We start from the raw sequence: 14831 nt of genomic DNA, 5'->3' as shown, positions 1-14831 counted from the left end.
TGTGTCATCTATGTACTTCTGTATTTATTTTTCATTTACTGTACTTTCTTATCACCACAATCTTCTGCTTCAGCATATTTTTTTTCCTCAGCAGAGGGGGAAAAAATCAATGTCAGAATCATTACCTCAACCGTCAGATGATGAAAGAAACCCTGTTCCAAGACAATTTTAAAAACCAATAGACCCAAGGAGTCTTCTAAGAAGATATTGTTGTTTTTTGAACTATGAAGTACAGTTTGTCTTGCTGTCTAATTCACCATACTAATTGCATTTGACCTTGAAATGTGGGTCCTGGTCATTATTATATTTCTCAAGGACTATGAGAGACATCAGAGCTGTTGTGATGTCAGCCAGTATTTACTAATTGTCAGTGGTACCATTTGGGATACTGGTGATTTAAACAAATAATGATAATGATAGTCAATCCAAATCAGTGAGAGCTCCATCAGTAGAGCATGAGACTCTTAATCTCAGGATCAGAGGTTTGAGCCCCACGTTGGGCAAACAATTCCTGCATTGCAAAGGGTTGGACTGGATGACCCTTGGGGTCCCACCCAATTCTACAATTCTATGATTCAATCCCTGGCAGCTAAGGAATCCCTGACAGATGGCCATCCAACCTCTGTTTAAGGAGAGTTCACCACCTTCCCAAGTAGTCTTCTTCCATTGTCGAACAGTTCTTACCACCAGAACATTATGTTTAACAGTATGCTTGGCTTCCATTACCGGTTGCCCAAGGGCTACAGAGCAGAATGGAAGCACGCTCTGCTTCTGCCACCAGCCAGGGCACCATGAGTAACTAGAAGGTCACATCTATGGCCTCCCATAATGACATCATCAAAAGGAGGAGGGAATGAGCAGCATGGATCCATTCACTGGCCAGAGGAGGAGGAATTCTGTGGAGCTTGCTCCCTCATCCACCAGAAGGAGCATTCTCTGCCAAGTCAGGTCCTTCAGACTGCAGAACCAAAAGGAAACACAGTGCTCTGGCCCCATCTATCTGCCAAGTGATTAAGGGCTGTTGGTCTTTGTGTGTACATATAAGCATGACTTTTGAGTATTCCCCCTGCTCCCGGCCTGCCAGTATTATCGCTATCTCTTGTAATCTGCCCTGAGAACTGGCCATTTGAAAGGTGGAGTGCAAGTCTTCAAAATAAATAAATGTTTAATTGCAACAACTAGTTTCATTTTTTGAAACACCCGTTTCCTATCCTAAAAACCCATTTGACGCAGCAGTGTGTTTATTTGTACTCAGGTGCATGTTTGACATGCTCAGTAAGGAAAGCAGACCATGTCAATTTGGAAAGTGGAATGGCAGATGTGGCTTAATCATTCAGACGATTCCCTTACAGCTGCAGCTGCTGCTGATGTTGTTTCTCTCTCTCATCAAATTTTAAATCCGATGCCAAATAAAATGTTTCCAAGACTCAACCATTAGGCTATAGGGGAGCACTGGAGTTTCCTGCCTATGAGATTGCTATGAAGTTGTAGGCCTGAGGCCCTTCTAATTCCCAGAAATAATAAAAATAATAACAATAGCAATAGCAACAACAACAACAACAACAACAACAACAACAACAACAACAACAACAAATTTATTATTTATACCCCGCCTATCTGGCTGGGTTTCCCCAGCCACTCTGGGTGGCTTCCAACAGAATATTAAAATACAATAGTCTATTAAACATTAAAAGCTTCCCTAAACAGGGCTGCCTTCAGATGTCTTCTAAAAGTCTGGTAGTTGTTTATCTCTTTGACATCTGATGGGAGGACGTTCCACAGGTCGGGCGCCACTACTGAGAAGGCCCTCTGTCTGGTTCCCTGTAACTTGGCTTCTCGCAGCGAGGGAACCACCAGAAGGCCCTCAGCACTGAACCTTGGTGTCCGTGTTGAACGATGGGGGTGGAGATGCTCCTTCAGGTATACTGGACTGAGGCCGTTTAGGGCTTTAAAGGTCCAAGAAGGATCCAATTGCTAGAATAACCAGACAAATTTATTGGCAAATCTGTGTGAAGTTGGGAGTTAGGAGGAGCAGAGATCAGCTGTGATTCTTCTTTCACCATCCAGGATACACTTAAAGCACCACTGGATGTCACTGTTGCACCATTCCTTGGAACCTGCTGTGTCAGGCTGCCAAGCACACAACCTGCTTTCTAGCTAAAGACCTAATTCTAGGCTTGCCACCTCCCCATTCTGCTGTGACTGTGCACTGACAACTCTTCATTAGTGGCTGGTGTTTTTTTCCACACACCTCATTTGGGTATCTTTCCATTAGCTATCAGATAAAAGAGTGCCAAGGGATAGGGGCAGAATTTGATTCAGCTCCCATTTTAAAGGCTAACTTAACTATCAAGAAGAGAATGGGCTGAGATTTATTTTTTTTCAGAAGGACAAGTAGTCATCATTTTAATCGTCCACCCATTTATTTACTTATCTGCCCACAATATATATTTATTTACATCTTTATATCCGTATAAAAGTTCACGTTATTTTTTTTATAACTGTGTTGTACTTTGGTTTACATATGTATCCCACATATATTTCACATATCAAACACATAGATTAACATTTGTCGTGTAAAGTATGCTGCATAATGAATATTCGTAAATAAAATAAAACAAAACAAAAACTAATCGGCACTATTTTGCTTCTAAACCCTCTCTTCTTTGCATTTCCAATCTCATTATGAAGACAAAATCTGCTCCACTGCAACCTAAATAAGACCGGGGGGCACTGCAGCTGCCTTTCCCCTCGTATTTTATTTATTTTCTTTGAATCTTTTGTGCAATGAGTCATCATCGCCTCCCTTGTCCCCCCCCCAAGGGTTTTCTTTTTAGCATCTCACTTTTTCTTTTAAAAATTGCTGCGCAATTAATTCTTCGGTTTCCGTACGAAACCAACAGGTGTAGAATGACTGACACGCCTCTGATAGGCTCCATCTGGTTGCAGCTGATAACGTAGCCCTAGAGGATGCTGGGTAATATCTCTGCACGCTTAAAAGGCAGTGGCCTAATCTATTTGCAAGGGGTGGAGGGAAGAAAGAAAAGAAAAGCGAGCCTGAGCTGAACAGCAGGGCAGAGACAACGCTTGTATAGGCACAGCAGGGGAGCTTTTAGAAAACCTCCTTTGAATGATGAGTCACTAAATATGTAGTCTTTTCTTTTTTTACTTCTTGGAAAAATAAAGGAGGATTGAAGAGGGAGCTATTCACTGAACATGACTATGTTCTTAATGCATACAGTAGACTAATGACAGCTCCCCCAACCCCCAGCCAGTATATTTTCTATACCAGCCTTGGCCAACCTGGTGCCCTCTAGTCGTCATTGGACACGGCTGGTGTTGGCTGGGACTGATGAGAGTTATATAGTTCAACATCTGGAGGGCACCAACTTGGCAAAGGCTGTGTATGCAGTTTAATTCCTTGTCCCTAGAAAGGAAAATCCTAGCATTGGTAGTAGGGTGCCTCAGCATGGTAGCACAGCCTGGATAGCTCAGTTGGCTAGAGTGTGGTGCTGATAATGCCAAGGTTGCAGGTTCAAACCCCGTATGGGGCAGCTACATATCCCCACATGGCAGGACTTTGGCCTAGATGATCCTCAGCTTGATGATTCTATGAAAATACAGGTATTTATTTATTTTATTTAATCCACTTTCTTCCCAAAGGAACCCAGGTCTGCAAACAGATGGATCAGGTTCCAAACATCTGAACATAACTAGAATGATGGATCTTATTTGATTCCCTCTGTATAACTAACAGGAGTGGCTCTGGTTATGTCCTCAGCCCATTTTGCTGCTTTGTTTATGCCAGTGTTCCCAAAGTAGTAGTAGTAGTAGTAGTAGTAATAATAATAATAATAATAATAATAATAATAATAATAATAATTTATACCCTGCCCATCTGTCTGGGATTCCCCAGTCACTCTGGGTGGCTCCCAACAGAATATTAAAAATACAATAAAACATCAAACATTAAAAACTTCCCTAAACAGGGCTGCCTTCAGATTTCTTCCAAAAGTCAGATAGTTGTTTATTTCCTTAACATCTGGTGGGAGGGTGTTCCAAAGGGAAGGGCAGGCGCCACCACTGAGAAGACCCTCTACCTGGTTCCCTGTAACGTCACTTCTTGCAGTGAGGGAACCACCAGAAGGTCCTCGGAGATGGACCCTCGGTGTCCAGGCTGAAACTGTGATATGTGTACCCGTAGGGGTATGTGAATGGGTTTCACAGAAGAATTTATTGATTTCTATAATTCAAAAATAGACATTTCTTGCATTCTTCTTTGTATTTTGAAGGAAGGAACAATCGCTAGCAAAACATGCAGCAAAAAGTTGAAGCTCCAGCCAGCCATTCAACCCCATAAATAAAACGAACCCCTTCTTTCCAAGAGAAGTTTTGTTTTCGTTTTGCTGCTCATCTGTTTTTTGGCTTTCCATTCAGGCACAGCGCCATCTTCTGGAAAGATGAATAAATCAATCTGCAGTTAAGAAAAGCATTTCCTCAAGCCCTTCATCTCCTTTGCTCTTTGGGAAACAAGGCAAATGGTGACTGAGCAGAGAAAGCGGCATCTCATTATTTTATTCATTATATCTGAACATCGCGTTTTGCCTAACGTCTCAAAGAGACTTACAAAATACTAAACTACAGAAGAAGTAAAATCCACAGCGCAGAACAACAACAACAATTTATTATTTATACCCCACCCATCTGGCTGGGCTTCTCCAGCCACTCTGGGCAGCTTCCAAAAAAATACTAAAATAACGTAATACATCAAACATTAAAAGCTTCCCTAATAAAAGAATAATACAAGTGTTTATCCATCAGAAATAAAGCGTATAGTGATACCTCTGGTTACAAACATCTCAGGTTACAAAGACTTTGGGTTACAGACTCCTCTAACCTGGAAGTAGTACCTCGGGTTAAGAACTTTACCTCAGGATGAGAACAGAAATCGCGCGGCAGCAGCAGGAGGCCCCATTAGCTAAAGTGGTGCTTCAGGTTAAGAACAGTTTCAGGTTAAGAATGGACCTCCAGAACGAATTAAGTTCGCAACCAGAGGTACCACTGTATTTCATTTCTGCAGACTACTGCAAAAATGGACCATTGCTGAAAGATGGAGATCCCTGGATATGAACTTGACAAAAAACTTGAGTGAAAAGGTTTGGCAGTCTGCCCTCATGGAGAAAGTAGCATGGCAATTTAGAAACAGAAGAACTCGACATGCATCTAAGGAGTGTGGGGTTTTTTAAAATAATAATAATGATAATGATAATGATAATAATAATAATAATAATAATAATAATAATAATAATAATAATAATTTATTTGTACCCCACCCATCTCTGGGCGGCTTCCACAGAGACCAAAAATACACTAAAATGTCACACACTAAAAACTTCCCTGAACAGGGCTGCCTTAAGATGTCTTCTGAATGTCAGGTAGTTGTTTATTGCTTTGACATCTGGTGGGAGGGCGTTCCACAGGGCGGGTGCTACTACCGAGAAGCCCCTCTGCCTGGTTCCCTGTAGCTTTGCTTCTCGCAATGAGGGAACTGCCAGAAGGCCCTCGGCGCTGGACCTCAGCGTCCGGGCAGAACGATGGGGGTGGAGACACTCCTTCAGGTATGAAACATGGTTTATTTTTACACAATATGCAGTGGCTCTTGAACATGAATTTCACCCTTCTTTGACCACCTCCTAACAACACTCAGCATCCTTAGCAAACTACAATTCCCAGGATTCATCGGGGGAAGCCAGGACTGTTGAACGTGGTCTAAGAGTACTTTAACTGCATGTTGCAGATGTGGCCTTGGTGATTACGTACTTGTAAAGTGTCAGCCATGTTTAACAACCACTTTCAGCTCAAGACTTGCTAATTTAAACTTCACTAATTGTCCTCACGATTTTGGCATCGCCTTGTCCTCGTGTGCTATCTTTGAACAAAGTGCGTGCCTTATCTTTGTAATTAACCATTCAGCATAGCAACAAATCGTCTATTAGATGTGAGTCATTCAGTTGGTAAATCAAGCGCCATGTCTCCGAAACAAAATTGATTTCCTCCTGACCTCAAGTCAATGACAATAAAAAGAGGTACACAGCTATACTTAAATTTTCCCTGTTGTAATTTGCAGGTGCCTTCTGGGCCCATAATTGGAGGCTGTGGTTTTGGAAGGGAAGAATAAAACACTTAATCCAGTTTGCTGTTATTATTTTCCATCCTGTGGCAACCTGCATTTAAGGTTAGGGCATATAAATAAACAAGAAGAGGGTATGGGTTTAACAGTTAGAGGAGACTTTCCTAGAAATTGTAAAGTTCAAGCAGATTTGACCTTTATAAAGATGAGAGACGGGTGGGGGGGGGTTTTTGGGGGGGGGGTTTGAGATTTAAAAAATGGAATATAGGGGATGGGGGGACTTGACACTGAATAAATGAATGACGCTCTCTTCTAGGGATGGGGCAGAAAATTGATTACATTTGCATTAAGAAATTATCTAATTCACACTCCTCAAACAAATATGTGAACTGAAACACAGGTATCATCTCAAATTTGCACTTTCCTGAATTTTGCAATGCCGTTCTCCAACCAATGTGTACAGGGATATATTTATTAGGGGTAAGTTTGCATTAAAAATATTATTATTATTATTATTATTATTATTATTATTATTATTATTACTATTCCCATCTTCTTTCTTCTTCTTCTTTCTCCTTTCTGAGATTGAGGATAAAGTTTTTGTCCATTATTGGGTACCATTTTGAATCAAGATGGCAGACTAAACCTTTCAAAACTACACTGATTCAGAACCTCTTAAGATGCCACCACCAACATTCACATTTCATGGGGAGACTCCAGTCTGAAATTTCTGAGTTAGAGTCAAAATTGCTGATAAATCCTATGGATTTAACCAGGACTATAGGTTTGTTTCTCACTATGCATATTAGATTGATAATGAGCAGCTTGAAAGACAGTAATGTCATAGTGACTGATGTTGTGAATTGGTCATTATGTTCCTGGCTTATATACATTTGGGCTCTGCATGGAAAAATTGCTCTTGCATTTCATGACTTTCTACTTACAACTCCCACCCCCTTTTTTTACATCGGTCTACCCATATCTCTGTGGATTGAGGATAATACTATGCATATGACAAGGTAGGTTCTAGTCGAAGAAATCATATTCCACAATAAAATGGCTATAAAGCAGCCAAATGGCTGTTCTTATAATAAAAGAGAATCTTAATAAAATTTATTTTTTCTGGCCAACAGCTATTCCTGTCTACAAGGGGGCGGGGAGGATGTAAAATTCTCACTTGGAGTGAATTTCTTTATTAACTGCTGCCATTTAATCATTTTTAAAGTTATCCCAAGATCCCAATATTCATCAAGAAATGCATTAAGACTGTTTAACATTCAAATGAGACATCTGCTACCTCTCAGATTTTGTTCAAAGTATGCCAATAATTGCCTAATATTTGCATCTCAGAGGGACTGAAATATATACAAATAAAAAAGAGTAAAATATGCATTATGAGTCAAGTCAATCATATTTACTTTACACTTGCTATACAGACTTTTTCAATACTTCTGCTGCTTTTCAACACATCCCAAATGAATGGGGATTATCAGAATTCAGTATTTTAAGATATTGGAGAGGGAGGAAATTCCACTGATTTCTTCTTCTTCTTTGGCAATCCCTCAAAGCCAAGTAAAATTGTCTTCCATGAACAGTCTTAACAGCGTGTCCGTAAATGATTGTGGAGGCCAATTCTGGATCCACACGTCCTTCCACAGTGGGGACATAGGTTTCTGGATGGGAGTTGATCATGCTGAGGGCTTGCCCAACATTCCTTCCTCTTAGCATGTCCCCGTTTCCCAGGGACAGTCCCCAGATTTGCAAATAAGTCCCCGGACAAATTCCATCCCCAGAATATCCCCGGATTTCATCTAATGTCCCCGGGAAACACAGCAGCAGCAGTCTCAGCAGCCCAGAACAGTTGGCTCTGGCTGGCTTCAGGAGCTGCTCAGAAGTCCCCGTATGATGGTGGTGCGGGGGCTCTAAGATGCAGCTTCTGGGCTGCCTCCGCCTTCCCTGACCCCAGCAACTAAGCTGTGAAGGGAGGCTTCATGCTGCCTATCGGAGCAGCATCCCAACTCCTACTTGCGTGCAAGCAGGAGCGGGGCGGGGATCTCTCAGCTGTGAAGGGAGGCTTCACGCTGCCTATCAGAGCTTGTGTGCAAGCAGGAGGGGGCAGGGATCTCTCAGTTAAGCAACAGGAAGCCTCCCTTCCCAGCTGAGGGATCCCCGCCCCCTCCTGCTTGCACACAATAGGAATAGGATTGGGGCTGCTCCGATGGGAAGGGAGGCATCGCGCTGCCCGAGCCTCGCTGCCACTGCTGCTCTTGGCCCTCCGCCTTCCATGCCTGACCCACTGCACACCGCTTCCCCACCACCACCACCACCGAAGAACCAACAACTCAGGGGCTGCCTAGGCTAATGGAGAAAGGAGATAGAAGCCTCAGAGGAAAAGGAAACGTGGTGGTTGAGGTCAAGGCGGTGGCCGCCCCTCTGCCACCGCCATCGCTGCAGCATCAACATCCCGAACGTGTAGTAATTAATTAATTAACTAACTAACCCCTGGATGCATTGGGAAAAATCTGGTAACCTTATCTTAGCATGGTTCTCCCTTTTGTCCTGAGTTTGAACGTCTTCAAAGTCCATGACACTTTTGGTAAGGGCTGTTCTCCAACTGGAGCGCTCGCAGGCCAGTATTTGCCAATTATGTGTGTTCATACTACATTTTTTGTAGCTTCCAGCATCTCTGTAACACTCTCGCTTTACAGTGCAATTCTATACCTGTAGACTGAGATGTAAGCCACCTCCATATGTACTCACTTACCTGGGAGTAAGGCCCTTTAATGTGATTATGACAATGACTTGTGAGGGTAATATGGGGATAAAATGAGGATAGCCTGCATTAGTGTTCCAGCTGCAATGCTTCTAAAATGCAGCATTGACATTAGAGGAAGGAAAATACAACCCAGTTTGATCAAGGCCTGGGTCCAGACCCACCTGTTTAAAAATAATTTGGTGTGCAACTCCCTTGGCACTCTAGGGAGACTAAGGAAAGAATTTGTTTTTATGACATAGCTATTAACAGTAAGGTGTTCTGCTCCAGACAACTCCCCATGTGGGGTTCAAGCTTAAACAGGTTTATTATGGGGTTGCCTTAAGCCTTGGCCCAGAAGCTTCAGCTAGCGCAGAATGCTGTGGCTAGACTGGGGGCAGGAACAGACTCTTGCCAGCCCATGACAGTGGTGTTAAAACTGAGAGTGGAGAGTCAAGGGGAAATGGGAACTTTTCCTTCATGCATGCAGAAGTATGGTGCACTGTGACATCAGAGCAACTCAGCCAATGGCAACAAATCAGCAAAAGGCATCAGAGCAATCCAGCAGTCACTGCTTGATGTTTCACCACCCTCAGCACTGCTGCTAAATCATTCAGGACACGGAAATACAAATGATACATTTCCACAGCCACCCTTTAAGCCTCCCTAAAAGTACAACAAACACAGCAGCTCTGCTTTGAATCATAGCACGGATCTGGACGCCTTTAGAAAGTCCAATTTTCTTTGCGAACAGAGGAGCTGAGAAAGCAAGGACACACAATCCCAGCCGCTAAGAATCCTGGCAGGAAGCAATCTTTTTTCTGCTGGGGTATTTTCTCTCTCTTCTATATTTGTTTCTTATTGCTTACTCAGCCAGCCAGACATCATCAAATATAAGTAGCATCAGACTTGTTCGTTGGGCTTCAAGTTGACCAGGTATAACAAAGTTGGCTAGATGTTGGCTAATGAATGCCGTAATATTTTTTGCTAGGGAGAACTGTAGCCCTGAAGTGATAGGGTGGAATTCAGATGTGGCTGCAGGCTTCCATTGCAAACAATAGAGTTGTAACCATGGATTTAAATGTGCAGTATCAGATTTCCCTATTCAGAATAAATTGGTCACATATATGCTGGATTTGGAGCAGTAAACAAAAATAGCACAGGGGTCCTTTATTCATCAGTTCTGCCAGCAAAATCTAACACTCTAGAGGGGAAGGAGTTGCATGTAGACACTGGTGGGTTTTCTTAGACAACAGGAAAACGGGGCAGGCCTGATAGTCACTGACTGAAGGCTATTGGGCAGCTGCTGGCCCTTAATAATAATAATAATAATAATAATAATAATAATAATAATTTATTTATTATTTATACCCCGCCCATCTGGCTGGGTTTCCCCAGCCACTCTGGGCAGCTTCCAACAAAACACTAAAATACAATAACCTATTAAACATTAAAAGCTTCCCTAAACAGGGCTGCCTTCAGATGTCTTCTAAAAGTTTGGTAGTTATTTTTCTCTTTGACATCTGGTGGGAGGGCGTTCCACAGGGCGGGTGCCACTACCGAGAAGGCCCTCTGTCTGGTTCCCTGTAATTTAGCTTCTCGTAGTGAGGGAACTGCCAGAAGGCCCTCAGCTCTGGACCTCAGTGTCCGGGCAGAACGATGGGGGTGGAGACGCTCCTTCAGGTATACTGAACCGAGGCCGTTTAGGGCTTTAAAGGTTAGCACCAACACTTTGAATTGTGCTCGGAAACGTACTGGGAGCCAATTTAGGTCTTTCAAGACCGGTGTTATATGGTCTCGGCGGCAGCTCCCAGTCACCAGTCTAGCTGCCGCATTCCGGATTAGTTGTAGTTTCCGAGTCACCTTCAAAGGTAGCCCCACAAAGAGCGCATTGCAGTAGTCCAAGCGAGAGCTAACCAGAGCATGAACCACTCTGGTGAGACAGTCTGCAGGCAGGTAGGGTCTCAGCCTATGTACCAGATGGAGCTGGTAAACAGCTGCCCTAGACACAGAATTGACCTGTGCCTCCATGGACAGCTGTGAGTCCAGAAGAACTCCCAGACTGCGCATCTGGTCCTTCAGGGGCACAGTTACCCTATTCAGGACCAGGGAGTCCTCCACACCTGCCCGCCTCCTGTCCCCCAAAAACAGTACTTCTGTCTTGTCAACCTCAATCTGTTAGCCGCCATCCATCCTCCAACCGCCTCCAGACACTCACACAGGACCTTCACCGCCTTCACTGGTTCCGATTTGAAATAGAGGTAGAGCTGGGTATCATCCGCATACTGATGAACACCCAGCCCAAACCCCCTGATGATCTCTCCCAGTGGCTGCGTGTAGATGTTGAAAAGCATGGGGGAGAGGACAGAACCCTGAGGCACCCCACAAGTGAGAGCCCAGTGGTCTGAACACTCATCCACCCCATCACCACTTTCTGAACAGGGCCCAGGAGGAAGCAGCGGAACCACTGTATAACAGTGCCGCCAGCTCCCAGCCCCTCTAGACGGTCCAGAAGGATGTTATGGTCGATGGTGTCTAAAGCTGCTGAGAGATCCAGCAGAACTAGGAAACAGCTCTCACCTTTGTTCCTAGCCCGCCGGAGATCATCGACCAGTGCGACCAAGGCAGTTTCAGTCCCATGATGAGGCCTGAATCCCGACTGGAAGGGATCCAAATGGTCCGCTTCTTCCAGGCGTGCCTGGAGTTGTTCAGCAACCACTCACTCAATCACCTCAAATGAGGATGTCCACCTCGCCACCATACCTGTTGTCTGAATTCTCCCTTTATCCCATGCAAAAGATTTTGCTCCCTCTCTACAAATTACATATGGTTTTAGACATCTTTATGCTTTCGTTGCACAAGGAATGGCACCCATGCTGTCTGTGCCTATTTTAATCTTTCCCACTTGGGAAGAAGAGGATTGCAGTAGCAACAAAACTAGTTCAAGCAGTTTCTTTTCTTAAGCAATTCAAGATCATTATTATTTTTTAAGTGGCATTTAGGGATGAAATGGACAAGCCTTGAAGGTGTTTGCAGACCAATCTCTGTTGGATGGTGCAAAGTGGCTGAAACTCAGGCTTACAAAAACAGGACACCCCCCCCCTTCAACAAGCTTCTATGCCAGGAACAGCTAACCTGTGGTTCTCCAGATGCTGCTGGCCATGCTGGAGTTCAGCAACATCTGGAGGACACAGTATTGGCTGCCTCTGTGCATTACATTTGTTCACTCTCAAGACAGGGCTTTTCCATAGCAGCATTAAGGAGGGGCATTTCCCTATTGCTCTTCGGGTGCCATCATTGGCACACAGCAGCTGGATAAGCAGGAAACTTACAAGAGATTGCCATCTTGTGGATGGCATGTGGCAGATCACAGCTGGCAATACAGCAGTGCTTAAGGAATTGATATGGAAACCCATGATAACTGGTAGCTTCAGGTCTGTTGGATGAAATATTGAGGGTGGTAAGGAAAGTCAGCAGTGGAAATGCATGGTGCAAAAAAGACCCTCTCTTCCTTAAACCTCACTGGGCGATCTTACGTTTGAGTAGCAGAAGAGATGATTCAGATGGGAATCCCTATCCATCTCCACACTACACACAATTTTATAAGCCTCTACCAGGTGCCCTAGCCACTCTTTTAAACTTCTAAACTAAAAGTCATGGCATGTTTCAAATTGTAAATCTGCAGGCAGGACCTGTGTGCTTCAGTGCACATTCAGTGTCCATTGGTTTGGGTCCTGGCCTCTGGAGGAAAAAAAGCAGGAGAAAACAGGCTTGCTCCATCTTCCATGTAACAGGCCTTTAGATATTTAAAGATGGCTCTTTATCTTCTCTCAGTCTCCTCTTTTCCAGGCTAAACCTATTGGGCTCCTTCAACCATTCCTCATAAGGCTTGGTTTCCAGACACTTGATCATCTTGGTTACCCTCCTCTGGTACCCTGAACTGAACACAGTACTCCATGTGTGTTCTGACCAAGGAAGAACAAGTTTGACTATGACGTCTCTTGATCAAGACATTCTACTACTGTTGATGCAGCCTAGAATAACATTAGCATTTTGTTGTTGCTGCTGCATCACACTGTTGACTCGTGTTAAGCTTGTGGTCTACTAAGACCCCGAGGTCCTTTTCACATGAGCTACTATCTTCTATTTCTTCTATTTCTGCAGCTAGTTCTTCCGGACTAAGTGCAGAACCTGACATTTGTCCCTACTGAAATTCATTTTGTTAGTTTTGTCTGTTAAGGTCATCTTGAATCCCGATTCTGTCTTCTGTGGCATTGGGTATCCCTCCCAGTTTGGTGCCATCTGCAAATTGGATGGGCGTCCCCTCAATGCCTGTTGCTCTGGTTGACAAATGTGTGGCCATCAGCAGTTGATTTCACAGCACTGGAGCAGGCTGCATTGCATTACCTGACTGTGTTATCCTCTGGCATCTCCAGGGAGGCATGTAAAAGACTTGAAAACCAGAACACCTGCCGCCAGTCAATGTTGCACAATTACCTAACTTGGTATGGCACAGCTTCCTTGGTTCCTATACAAACTGTCCCATTGCCCACCCCATTCTTTTCTGGGTTTTAGCTCATATTTCAGGATGCCACCTTGCATAACTTCCTTGTCCATTCAAGGTTAAAAATCACCCGCACTAACTATCAAGATTTTTTTAAAAAAGCACTTCCTCCCTCTTTTGCACAGTTCCCCCCTTTGAACACTGGGGGGCGCAGTAGTACCAGATTTGAACCAACATTTGTTAAAGCAGAATCAAAAACCAATGATGTAATTTTCTCCACTCTCTATATTTCCATTACAAGGAGTGTTTTGCTTTTCCTTGCAGACAACAGTTATATCTATTTATAACCGTCTTGTTTCTAAGCAGCAAAACACCTATTCTGGTTACCTGCTGAAACAAGCCATGTGAAATAAACATATTATTATTATTATTATTATTATTATTATTATTATTATTATTATTATTATGCCACCCATCTGACGAGGTTGCCCCAGCCATTCAGGGTGGCTCCCAACAAAAAATAGTAGAAGCACAATGCAATATGGGGTGTGGGTACAACAACAAAAAATACAGAGTAGAAGCCAATTTTCTTCCAGATATACTGGCAACCTTTTTGTCTGATCCCATCTTAGAAATGTATTTATATCTTTGTCACGCCCTGTTTGCCTTCATTTCCTCTTAACATTTTCTTTGCATTTGAATACTAGCAGTGCAAACTGCTCGTGTCAGCTCAGAAGTGAGACCCATTGAGCTCAATGGGGCTCACTTCCCAGTAAGCGGGTAGAGGATTTCAGCTTGTGTGCCAGGAGCTGCCCTGTCCTCCTAGCAGGGAAACTGTTTCCACCTCTGCCCCTGGATCTGATCTGGGGAGGAAGAGGGCTTCTGGGGAGATGCCTTTATTAAAACCCAGAAAACCAGAACCGTCACCGAACACGGCTGCAACTGGAAGACCTTATGCCTGCTCTTTCTTTCCCCTCCTCCCTCCCATTCATTTTTCCTCACGTGCCTTCTGAGCTGGAACGCAGAGCCCATCTAAGAACTGGTTTTTGCAAGCCGTTCTGAGTGTTTTGGGGGCTACAAAGCAGGATATTGATGCTGTAAACAAACAGGCAAAACTCAGATGTTGTCATTATCTTAGTTCACAGATTTGGGGGGAGATGCTTTCGAGAGTGACTCCTCTTTGCCCCCAGCTAGAGCCAAGACCATCACAGACCAAGGAGGACAACAACTGGATTAAATTCCTTCCTGTGAGGATTCTGGTAAGAACCATCCAACCAGTTGCTAAAGAATGGTGTGGTCAGCACAATTTTATCCTCCTGATGGAGACATTTTTATCTGTTTGGATCCTGGCTTTGGTATACTTTCAGCATCCTCAGGCAGTTGCCCGGGATGCGGGTGGCACTGTGGTCTAAACCACTGAGCCTCTTCGGCTTGCCGATCAGAGG

This window comes from Podarcis melisellensis (genome assembly GCF_964234715.1).
Source record: "Podarcis melisellensis genome assembly, chromosome: 12".
Taxonomy (NCBI): domain Eukaryota; kingdom Metazoa; phylum Chordata; class Lepidosauria; order Squamata; family Lacertidae; genus Podarcis; species Podarcis melisellensis.
Note: the sequence above shows the minus strand (reverse complement) of the source record.